Below are 11,621 nucleotides of genomic sequence, written 5' to 3'. Positions count from 1 at the left end.
TAACCTGTTTTCTTTGTGGGTATCGGTTTAAGCATGTTGCAATTTTGGTAGGTCTTTGTTATATGGTACGATAAGTTCACGGTCTTTTAAATTATGAGAATCCGTTGACTCAAAATGTGCGTTTTGTGATAATACAGAAGATCATAAGTAATTTAGTTCTTTACTGCGTGAATGCCATGGTAAAATTTTGTGTGTAGTAGCTGTTATTTTTTTTCTTTTCTCTAGCATGCTACCTTTATTCCGGAATTCAGACTTGCGCAACTCTGACAGGCTGTGTCTCATCTCGTTGTGCTGGATTTGGCTTTCCCTTATGCACACCATGTACAGAATCCTGGTTTTGGAATAACAGCTGTAGCGCACCAGATGAGACACTAAAAAAAAAAAAAGAAAAAAAAAAAAAAAAAAAAGCCTTGCCCAGTCCAGCTCGCTGCGGGGGCCGATGGGGCTCCAGCGCGCACTTACTTTTTTTGTCAGGGAGACCCAGAGGTACCTCCACCTGGCTGAGCAGTAAGCGGCCCAAAGGTGCAATGCAAAAAATTGAGATATTGTCTTAAATTGGTGTAACTGTGATCTATCTGCTTATTTGAACTTGATATATGGTTTTCGTATCTGAGCTCAGTATTTTAGTTTGCATATTCATATTTGGTACCAAAAGAATCTTGTTTGGGGAGATAATTACAAAATGTGAACCGGTTCCACTGCTAAAATTCCACCTTGCCTCCCCTTAGGATGCATCCTTACACATTAGAATGATTGATTATATTGTTAGAAAAGCATTTAACTTGTTAAAATGCTATGATAGATGTGAATTGGGAAAAGGTTGCTGGAATGTGAACTGATTTGGATCTAGGAAAATAGAATAATGAATTTATGTTTATTATACTGGTTTATACTGTTTTTTGACATCTCTAAATTGTAAAAGGTAACTGGAGCTAAGGAATGTAACTATTTCTGAGCTACTTGAAATTGCATATAAAGTGTAGTTGGAATGAAATGGGTAAACAAAAGAGCAAAATATCCCAGGCCTATGTGCAGCTCATTGTAACTGAGAAGTTTCCCTGAGCCTCCTACTTCGTACCAGCCAGTATGCCAGCTGCGTGACCTTGGTTGTATCTACACTGCACAGAAAGAAAAAACAACTGGAAAAAAATGGCTGCTTGCTTTTAAAGCAGTGAAAGGGGGGTTCTCTCTGCCCCCCACCACTGCAGCAATGTAATACTGAATGGAGCAGTCCGAGGGTGAAGTTTAAAGGCATCACCAGTGGATCCATAGTTCTAATGAAACTGGAAAATTAAACCAAAAATTTGTTAATAGACTTATTCTGTGGTAATTAGTTGTAAGTGACTTCTTAGTAAATTCACCATGCTAGTTTTTGAGGTCATGAGAGAGAACGAAAGAAAGGCCATTTTTTGAGACCAATGGAATACTCAATTTGGGACAAAGTTTAAATACATGAATTCTTATAGTTGTTAGAAACTCCTATACCTCTCCTAGGTTAAGATTTGTTAAGTAAATTGTAAGCTCAAATAACGTTTTCTGAGAATTCTGTTTAGTTGCATGGCCTACAAGAAGCTGCTTGGATGGCGCAGATCTGCTTGCTGCAAGTGAGAAATCTCCAAGGAAATTTCAAATGCTGTATTTCCACTAGTATTAACAGCCAATGTTTCCATAAAGCAAATACTACACTGATTGATCTGAAACAGGACTTCGATCTGGTAAGGGAAAACAATATCCAATAAATATGACAGCTAAAATGGAGTTGGAAACTTTGAGGAATAAATTTATGACAACTTTACAGGCTGACTGCATTCGATTGGACTTCGAGATTTGTCTATTTATAGCTACAACATAGAAACAACCTGTGGCTATTGTGGAACAGTATGATGAGATTGCTAGCAGACTGATATACTGCTTGTTACTCTGATCAAGAAAAGTTTCAATATGCCATTATCCTTTTGTCATATATGTACCATTTGTGAAATTTAATTCTGATTTTTTTATTTTATTTGTAATCTATGTCTTTGTCAATTGCACTAGCTGGTTTTCTTAACAGCACAGCTTTTGGCATGCATAAATGTAAAATGTAAATTGCTGCAGAACCTGCAAGTCTTTAACATCAGGCCATGGGCCATACTTGTATTTGGTCTGATCCTACATACTTGCAAAGTTTTTGTCGATGGTTCTGGGAAGTCTCATAAAGCTGTAGTGGTTTCGTGTGAAGATAACAATTGGCATCATTCTGTAAAAATTATTGAAGGTTCAACCCAATTAGCAGAACTTGGCACAGCTTTACATTACTTAGAGCTTTTTAAGGAGGAACCTCTAAATTTGATTTGTGATTCTGAGTACGTAGTCAAGATCCAATGCACATATCTGCTTCTGAACTGTGTTTTTTGTTTTGGTTTTGTTCTTTTTTAAAACAAAAAGGGGGGAGAAGTAGGGAAAACACCACAAAACCAATTGTCAAAAGCATTGTATGTGATGAAATACTTTGCAAGTGTGACCCAAAACCATGCTAAATCAGAAAGAACCTACATTAGTTATGGCCAAATCACTAGTTAATGGTCAATGGAAAAGGCCACATCAATTGATAACCTGGGGGAGAGGCTCTGCTTGTGTCTTTACAGATCAAGGGCAGCAATGGTTGCCTGCACGAAACGTGAAACCTGTGTTATCTTCCTGACAATGATTGTTGCAGCTGCTGTGTTTTGGATGCCCGCACAGACAAAGACGAACATGTGGAGTACTTTAGCCAACATGACTGACCAGGACTCCATATGCCTAGCTATGGCATCTCTGGAAAACCCGTTCCACACATGCTTGGTTGGCATCCCCCTTGATGACTACAGCAGCATCACACAATTGTTTCAAAATAATGGTCGGTGCAAAGGCATTGCATCAAACTGTAATAATACTAACATGGCACATTGGATTAATTGCCTCCTGGAAACGGACATTGAACCACAGGAACTGGAATTGCTGGCATCTATGCCCATGGACACTTGTATCAACCTGGTTTGTGAAAAGTGTCAGAACAACATAAGAGAACATGAATGGATAAACTGCAAAATATTAATGCTACCCTTGGTGACTATAGAAATGAAACTCAATGGTGTAATTCCTCGCAGAAGAATCCAAGGGGTGTCATTGATAATGTGGGAGAGCGACCCCAAAACCTCCTGTATGGTGTATTTTTGATCTGTGGAGATAGAGCCTGACCAGGAATTCCTTCTAATGCTGTTGAAGGACTGTGTATTTTGGGACTATTAACTCTCTTAACGCCCAATGTATCTATGATAATAGATCACAGAAGAGCAAGACGAGAAAAACACTTTTTGCATGTGTATGAGTCAAAATGTGATGATAATGTAGGTTTTTGGGGATCAAGGTTAAGGGTTTTAGGATCTCTTGTATCTGGTGTTGGCACAGCTAAAAGCTTTAAATATTTTAGAAAATTAGGATGCTGGCTAGTTAAGCAAACTAAGAGAACTTAAAGGGCTTTAAGTGGACTTTTTCTAGATGTAGATTCTGTAAGACATGCCACATGGCAGAGTAGGGCCGCGATAGATTTTTTGTTATTAGCTCAAGGACATGGGTGTGAAGATTTTGATGGGATTGGTTAAATAAATTGTTTAGTAGCTGGGGGCTTTCAGGATGGTTGTTATCAGTAGTGAAAACAGGACTGATCATTTTGATGGTTGTTGTGGTTGTGTTACTCATGTTCTCTGCTGCAAAGGGCCCTGCAGCGGACAATGAGGGCAGCATTTTTAGCAAAAATAAAAAAAGGGGGAATTGTGGGAAACTGCAGCGGGTCTGTGGAAACCTTGACAGAAAATATGAGAGTAGAGATCATCCTTGAGATATTAAGATTTAGCCTTGAGAAGGATGGGAGTAAAGGAGTATCCGGAGAGAGGAGAGATGTACCCGTAAGAGAGAAGGGGATAGAAGAATAACATGGATGATAGAAAAATTAACCAATGAGATGATAGTGCTCTAACTTGTAACCAATAGTGAAAAGACACGTGAACTGGTAGAATTGTATAAAAATGCATTTGTAGCAATAAATGGCACCTATTACTTTCATCTTGAAAGAACTTGGTCCATGTCATTTGTCCGTCTCAACCGCGACATATGGTGACCCCGACATGATCCTGCCTGAAGAGGATCTCGCATGACAAGGTGACAGCGTGAAGCTGTGAACAGCCGAAGAAGAGCTGTGGAGACGGAGCCCGGTACAGCTGATAAGAGCAGCTGTTGTTCTCTCTCTTGCTCCCCGTTGATAAGAGGAACAAAAATCTTTTAGAAAGCTCTCGGCATAATGTAGCAAGACTAGGCCTAATGTGACAGAAACCTAACTGAGAAAAAATAGCTCTATAGAGACTGGAGGTGAGGCAAAGCGGGATGTCCTTGCCTTGCAAGCTGGGAAAACGGAACGTTCCACTAAATGGAGAAAGAGCTACCTGTTGACCATGCCAGGTTTTTTCCTCTATTTCCGCCCTGCTGCTGCCACAGTGATTTTTTGTTTTTGTTTTTTTTTTTCTTTCACTGTCCTATTCCTTGGTGCTCTTTTGGTCTCTTTTCCTCTGTCCCTGCTGCATTTTTCTCTGTCATGTTTTTTCAGATGCCTCTCCCTTTTTTCTGTCTTGCTTTTGAAGAGAAGCTGCCAAGTTAACGTATACTGTGATGAAGTTATAGAATATGTACCCATCATTAACCAATTGACATGAGGTAAAGGCTTTCTGACCATCTGCACAGTGAGGGGATATTTTTAACGTTTTAGATTCTTCTGCATGACAAGAGGGAGACAGAAGATTAAGTAACACATTGTTTAGAAGCTGAGGGCTTGGTTTATATTTAACTAATAATTAACAGATGTAATGTCAGTAAGAAACTAAACAATTATAACTAACATCATCAAATATTTCCTAGTATAGATGTATGTCAAACTTTTCAAAAATTGTAATGCAGTTTCTCTGTCCCGTTCCCTCTTTGTTTTTGTTATTCTGTCAGTCTGCCCCGCTCCCTGTCTCGCAGCTCGGTGCCCACTTGTCCTTCATCTGTCTCTCCCGCTGCCCGTTCTAGGATATTTTTCCCCCACCGTCTCTGTCCTGCTCCCCGTCTCCGATTTTGGCCTCCTCTTCCCCTTGCCCTGCCTCCCTGTCCCTTTTGCCTCTCTCTCCCTCTCTCTGTGTCGCCTTGTCTTGCTCCCTGTCCCTCTCTGACAAGCTGACCTGCTCTTTGCCCTCCTGTTTTGTGGATTCACAGGCTCATTCTGCTTGGAAAAGACGTGCAATTTTATAATCTCTTGACCGTTTAGAGAAACGGCCTGGAAGACATCATTCCTTTTTGCCTGTTTTTTCTCTTGCCTGTTTTTTTCTCTCTCAGATAGTTCCTGAGCCTCGACGTGGAATGCCATGGGAGTTTTGAGGAAGTGGCTGTTGTGGAAATAGTTATCGCCGACGGATGCGATACTTATTGCCGGCACTGACTGGCTCTTCTTGTTGTTTTTGTTTGTTGCTGTTGCAGATGTTTTAAAGGAGTCTGGTGACTGCAGGAAGATGCCCACTAGACCATGCGATGTTTCTTTTTGTTGCGGATGGATTCAGACCTATGCCTCTCTGAAAGCTAAGTAAAGGGACCAGGGCAGGGGAGGCGCTGGGAGATGCAGGGAGAGGTTTTAAAGTTGGTGTAAGGGATGGGACGGTCGGGGTAAAGTCGAGTTTCGCCACATCATTAGCGGTGCAGCTACGGTATTTTTACCTGTATTTTCGCCACATTTTTAGTGCTGAAGCTACCATATTTTTCCTGTATGTTCATCACACTTTTAGCGGTGCAACTACCGTATTTTACCTGTATATTCGCCACAATTTCAGTGGTTCCTGTACTGTATTTTACCTGTATCTTCATGAAATTTTTAGCAGTGTAGGTCCCGTATATTGCCTGTATACCCGCCACATATTTTGCGGTGCAGGTAACGTATTTTACCTGTATGTTTTCACATTTTTAGCAGTGTGTTTACCGTATATTTCCTGTATATTCGACAAAATTTTAGCCATGCAGCTACTGTGTTTTACCTGTATGTTCTTCACATTTTAAGCCATGCAGCTTTTTCACCTGTATATTCACCAGTTTTTTACCTGTATATTTTACCAGTATATTCACCAGTTTTTTATTGGTTCAGCTACCGTATTTTACCTGTATATTTGCCGCATTTTTAGTAGTGCGTTTCCTGTATTTTGCTAGTATCGTCTCCCCATTTTTATCAGTGGAAGTAGCATATTTTAGCTGTATATTCATCACAGTTTTAGTGGTGCAGTTACCATAGTTTACCTGTATATTCCCCACTTCTTTATTGGTGCAGCTACGGTATTTTACCCGTATGTTCGCCACATTTTTAGTAGTGCGTGTACAGTATTTTACCTGTATAGTCACCACGTTTGATAGCGGTGCAACTGCCGTATATTACCTGTATATTCATCACAGTTTTAGCGGTGCAGGTACCATATTTTTCCTGTACATTCACCATATTTTTAGCGGTGCAGCTCCTGTATATTACCTGTATATTTTTACATTTTTAGTGGTGAAGGTGCTGTATTTTTCCTGTATATTCTCCACCTTTTCAGCGGTGCAGCTGCCATATTTCACCCATATGTTTGCCACATTTCTGGCGGTGTAGCTTCCGTGTTTTTCTGGGATGTTCGGAACACTTTTAGCACTTCAGCTACCATTATTTGCCTGTATATTCGTCACAATTTTAGTGGTTAATGTACCATATTTTTCCTGTATATTCTCTGAATTTTTAGCGGTGCAGGTTCTGTATATTACCCGCATATTTTCACATTTTTAGTCTTGCAGTTACCGTATTTTACCTGTATATTCCCCAGTGTTTATTGGTGGAGCTACCGTATATTACCTGTATATTCGCCGTATTTTTAGTGGTGCAGCTATCCTGTTTTACTTGTATATTTTCATATTTTTAGCGGTGGAAGTACCGTATGTTATCTGTGTGTTCGCCACAGTTTTAGCTTTACAGCTGCTGTATTTTACCTGTGTTTTTGTCACGTTTTTAGTGGTTCACGTACCATATTTTACCAGTTTATTTGCCACATTCACGTACCGTACTTGTTGAATGATCTTTTTAGAAGAAGAAGATGATGATGATGCACACCAAAAAGCGACCGAGGAGGTGAACTGAATGCAGTAAGAAGGAGAGTTAGCGTGCGGTGTCAGAGAGGAAGATGGGGAATCCTTGGGAGCCAGCACGATCCCTGGGGAGGAATAAGGAGCTGAAAGGAGCCGACGAGGAGCCCTGAGGATGACTGGGGGAACTGAGGCACGACCTGGGGAGCTGAGATGAGTTTTGGGGGACCGTGGCCCTTGGGAGAATGGAGGAGACCTGGGGAGGACTGGAGAGTCTTGGGGAATGGAAGTGAGTCCCTGGGAGAAGAGGGGATTCCTGGGGAATACAGACAAGCCCTGGGGGACCCATGGAGAGCATTGCAGAGTCCTGGGGAGACCAAGGCAGATCAAGTGAGGCCTTGGGAGCCCTGGGGAAATGAGACAAGCCCTGGGGAGAACTTGGGTGCCTTGAGGAATCAAGGCGAGCCCTGGGGAGGACTGTGGATCTCAAGGGAGCCCTAGGGAGATGAGGCCCTACCTAGGGAGGGAGGGTCTGGAGAGTCCTGGAAGACGAGAGGAGGCCTTGGGAGTCCTGGAGAGGCAAGGCAAGTCCTAGTTTACTTTTTAGAAGAGATTCTTATGGAATCTAAGTCTGCTCTGTCCTTCAGTCCTTCCCAGAACATAGTTCTGGTAGAAGTTAGGTAGGATGTGTGGTCTTGCTAGAAATTCAATGTAATGCAATAGCATTTTGATTATTTTTTTTAAGGAAATGTAAGTACATAATTTCAATAATAATATAGTTACTGCATTTAATGAGCTAGCTTTTTATACAGCTTAGTATGATATCTTTTTCTCTCTATGCCCTAGAAAACTGAAATTTAAATCCTTACTCAGTCACATTGCAGATGTGATAGATGTAGTTGTAGGAAAAGGGCAGGTGTTGTCATTTCCAGTAAAGGTCCAGGTGATTGGGGTAAGGGGGTGGGGGGGAGGAGGAGGAGGCCTTGGCTATATGAGCCACAGCCTCTCATGTTCCTGCAGTAGTTTGCAGGTTCTGAGCTGGAGAAGCAGAGGTGTCTGTTTGAGGTAAGAGCTTCAGAACCAAGCCAGGTTTAGTAGCATATATGACAGAAAGTGTGCTTGTCAGTGGGCTTGGTTTGGCTTTTGCTTTGCTTAGTATGTGTGGTATGTTTTGTTGTTGTTTTTATTTTTTTGTTTATTTGTTTTATATCTCTTTATTGCAGATATTGAAGACGCATCTGGCAATTACAGGAAGGTCTCCCTTAGTCTATGTGGTGTTTTCCTTTTTTGAGGATGGGTATTAGCCCTCTGAAAGCTAAGTGGAGGGACAGGGGCTGGGGGGACTGGGAATTGCAGGAAGGGGTTTAAAGTTCACAGAATCACAGGATGTTAGGGATTGGAAGGGACCGTGAAAGATCATCTAATCCAAGCCCCCCACTGGAGCAGGAACACCTAGATGAGGTTACAAAGGAAGGTGTCCAGGCAGGTCTTGAATGCCTCCAGAGTAGGAGACTCCACAAGCTCCCTGGGCAGCCTGTTCCAGTGTTCTGTCACCCTTGTTGAGAAGAAGTTTCTTCTCAAATTTAAGTGGAACCTTTTGTGTTCCAGTTTGTACCCATTACCCCTTGTCCTATCATTGGTTGTCACTGAGAAGAGCCTGGCTCCATCCTCGTGACACTCACCCTTTATCTATCTGTACACATGAATGAGGTCACCCCTCAGTCTCCTCTTTTCCCAGCTAAAGAGACCCAGCTCTCTCAGCCTTTCCTCATAAGGGTGTTGCTCCACTCCCTTAATCATCTTTGTTGCCCTATGCTGGACTCTCTCCAGCAGTTCCTTGTCCTTCTTGAACTGTGGGGTCCAGAAGTGGACACAGTATTCCAGATGGGGTCTCGCCAGGGCAGAGTAGAGGGGAAGGAGACCCTCTCTGGACCTACTAACCACTCCCCTTCTAATATACTCCAGGATGTTCTTGGCCTTCCTGGCCACAAGGGCACAGTGCTGGCTCATGGTCATCCTGCTGTCCACCAGGACCCTCAGGTCCCTTTCCCCTACACTGCCCTCTAATAGGTCATTCCCCAACCTATACTGGAACCTGGGGTTGTTCCTACTCAGATGAAAGACTCTACACTTTGCCTTGTTATATTTCATTAAATTTTTCCCTGTCCAGGTGTCACTGGATGGCAGCACAGCCTTCTGGCGTATCAGCCACTCCTCTGAGCTTTGTGTCATCAGCAGACTTGCTGATAGTACACTCTCTTCCGTCATCCAAGTCATTGATGAATGTATTGAAAGTTGACATGGGGAGAGGTCCATCCCGGAACAGTCCCCTTTAGGCAGGAAAACGGGGCAGGGAACATTTCAGCATGATGCCAGGTTGTGCTGGGCAGTCTTGCTCCAGCCTGTGTGTCTGCACTGTTGAGTAGTTTACGAAGCCTGCCTTGTGCCTGTTAGATGATGCTGGCACTTGTGCTCAAGGGGCAGGGCAGTCTTCTCAGGTGTGTTCCTGGGCTCTGGAATGCCAGGGCTGATTGGCCTAGTGCCAATTGGGAGCTGGTGTTCTTGCATAATGAGCAGAAAGCGTGGGTGGGTCTTGCGCCTTGGACTTTTCCAGTCGACTGTGTTTTATGGTGTCGTTCTGGGCTGCGTTGGCAGCTCTGCTCTCTAGCCATCCAATTTAAGGGACTGCGTGCATGTGCGCGTTTGGCTTGGAACTGCTATGCCTGGAGGCGTTGAGTCGTGGCTGGTGGAATAGCACTAAGCATCCGTGGTTGTTAATAGGTTGATACGCATAGATTGTGTAGGCGAAGGTTGTGCAGTTATCTGGGATGGAGCAGCCGTGGGCAGTCACTTGCGCCGCATTTTATGAGAATGATCAGAGTCTTCTGGGAGGGGCTGTTGAGTGGGATGGAAGGCAGTTTAATCTGTAAGGTGTTAAGGCTTCTAGGGGTGGGTCTTAATGTTTGGACTGTTTTTTGAATGGCAGGCTATAGCTGGACTCCAGGCGGTGTTTCTAACTGGAAAGCTGACCTCTGGAATGGTTTATCTCTTGATCGTCAGCATCTGGGTGACTTGTTTGCACAACTTTTCAGAGGCCAGGGGACAACACGTGCACTAAGGAGGGAAGGAGGAGGCGGGTGGAGAGCTGTAAGAAGGTGGGTTGGTGAGCTGTGTCAGAGGGAAGGTGTGCCAGGTGCCTCTGTATAAATTTGCTTGATTGCTTCACACCTATTACCCACATTTCCTCATTGTTTTGTTTATCAGCCCTGCAGCTATTCGGAGGAGGTGAGCATTGAGTGCAGGGCTGAAGCAGCAGCTTGTTTTTAGGGGTTGTGCTGCTGGTGCAGGTATGAGCATCCTTTGGTTGTGTTTCACAGATGGTGCCTGAGCCTCCACGTGGTTGAGGTGGCAGCCCAAAGGGCTGGGGCCAAATGGGGGAGCAGCCAAGGTAAAGGAGTGGGAGGTGAGACTGGCTGGGGGCAAGCTGTGCTTTCGGGCAGTGTCTGAGGAAGTGCCTTTGTTTTGTTTTTGCAGGTGCTGGACACAAGCCCAGAGGGGTGAAGGCACACACTAACCAGAAGCTGAGAAGGTGGGGCGCTGCTCATTGTTAAGGAACATGGCCTTTTCTGGTGAATTAGTGAAGCGTTTCCTTCTTGCTTTGCAGGCCGCCTTTGGAATCAGATGAGCACTTGCATTGAGCTGGGCTAGAGGTGAGAAGGAGTGTGGGGCTGGGGGCTAACCCTCAGCTCCAAAGAGGTATTTGATTTCCTTTTAGGGGAGCTCACTCTAGAAGAATTTATCCACAGTGTGGAAAGAGATGAGGACCTAATGGAATTGATTCTGATAAGTTTTGACCTTTCCAACATGCTCAAGGTCATACAGAGCGGCAGGTGCCACAGTGTCTGAAGGATCAAGTGATGCAGGTGGCATCTGTGTCATCAGTTGAAGGAAGATAATATTTGAAATGTTCAGAGAGCTCTAAATTGTCCAAGCTTGCCAAGGCAACACCAGGTGGCCTGCTCCAGGAGTAACAATTTTCACTCTTGACTCTGTAGCTCTCCTGTTCTTTATTATTTCCCTCATTAATGACTGTGGCAGCCACAGAACACAAACCTTTGCCCACATAAAACAGGCAAGTTTTTTGATGCAGTACAAGTAACTCACTTGGTCTCCATGAACACTGTTCAGAGTAAACAATAAAATAATGAAAATACCACTAAATGCAACCTTTATAGAAAACACTGAGTTAACAAATTTCTTCTTTTAAGTACAGGCTCTTTAATCTACTATCTGAAGTGTTGACACAAACTTCTAGGAAGGACTGCATTCTATCTGGATCAATTAAGAATAAAGCCTGGTTTGCATGAAATTAACAGTTGCTCCAAGTTTTTAAAATGGGAGTAGGTTCTCTGGGAAGTTATGCTAGGGAAGATATATTTAACTGAAGCTTTTAATTATGAACATTATTGGTTTTGTGTGGT

At 43.2% G+C, this 11,621-nt stretch overlaps 1 long non-coding RNA gene across 1 annotated transcript; it reads left to right on the top strand.

Moving 5' to 3' along the window:
• Window positions 1–10,515: 10,515 nt before the first annotated feature.
• On the top strand, window positions 10,516–10,851 carry LOC135577494 (uncharacterized). The gene is made up of 3 exons (XR_010469296.1): window positions 10,516–10,588; window positions 10,675–10,729; window positions 10,805–10,851. It is a non-coding gene; the product is annotated as an uncharacterized LOC135577494 (long non-coding RNA).
• The last annotated feature ends 770 nt before the right edge of the window (window positions 10,852–11,621 follow it).

The sequence above is a fragment of the Columba livia genome (genome assembly GCF_036013475.1).
Source record: "Columba livia isolate bColLiv1 breed racing homer chromosome W unlocalized genomic scaffold, bColLiv1.pat.W.v2 SUPER_W_unloc_4, whole genome shotgun sequence".
NCBI lineage: Eukaryota > Metazoa > Chordata > Aves > Columbiformes > Columbidae > Columba > Columba livia.
The sequence above is the reverse complement of the archived record's forward strand: the minus strand, read 5'-3'. Positions and strand labels throughout refer to the sequence as shown.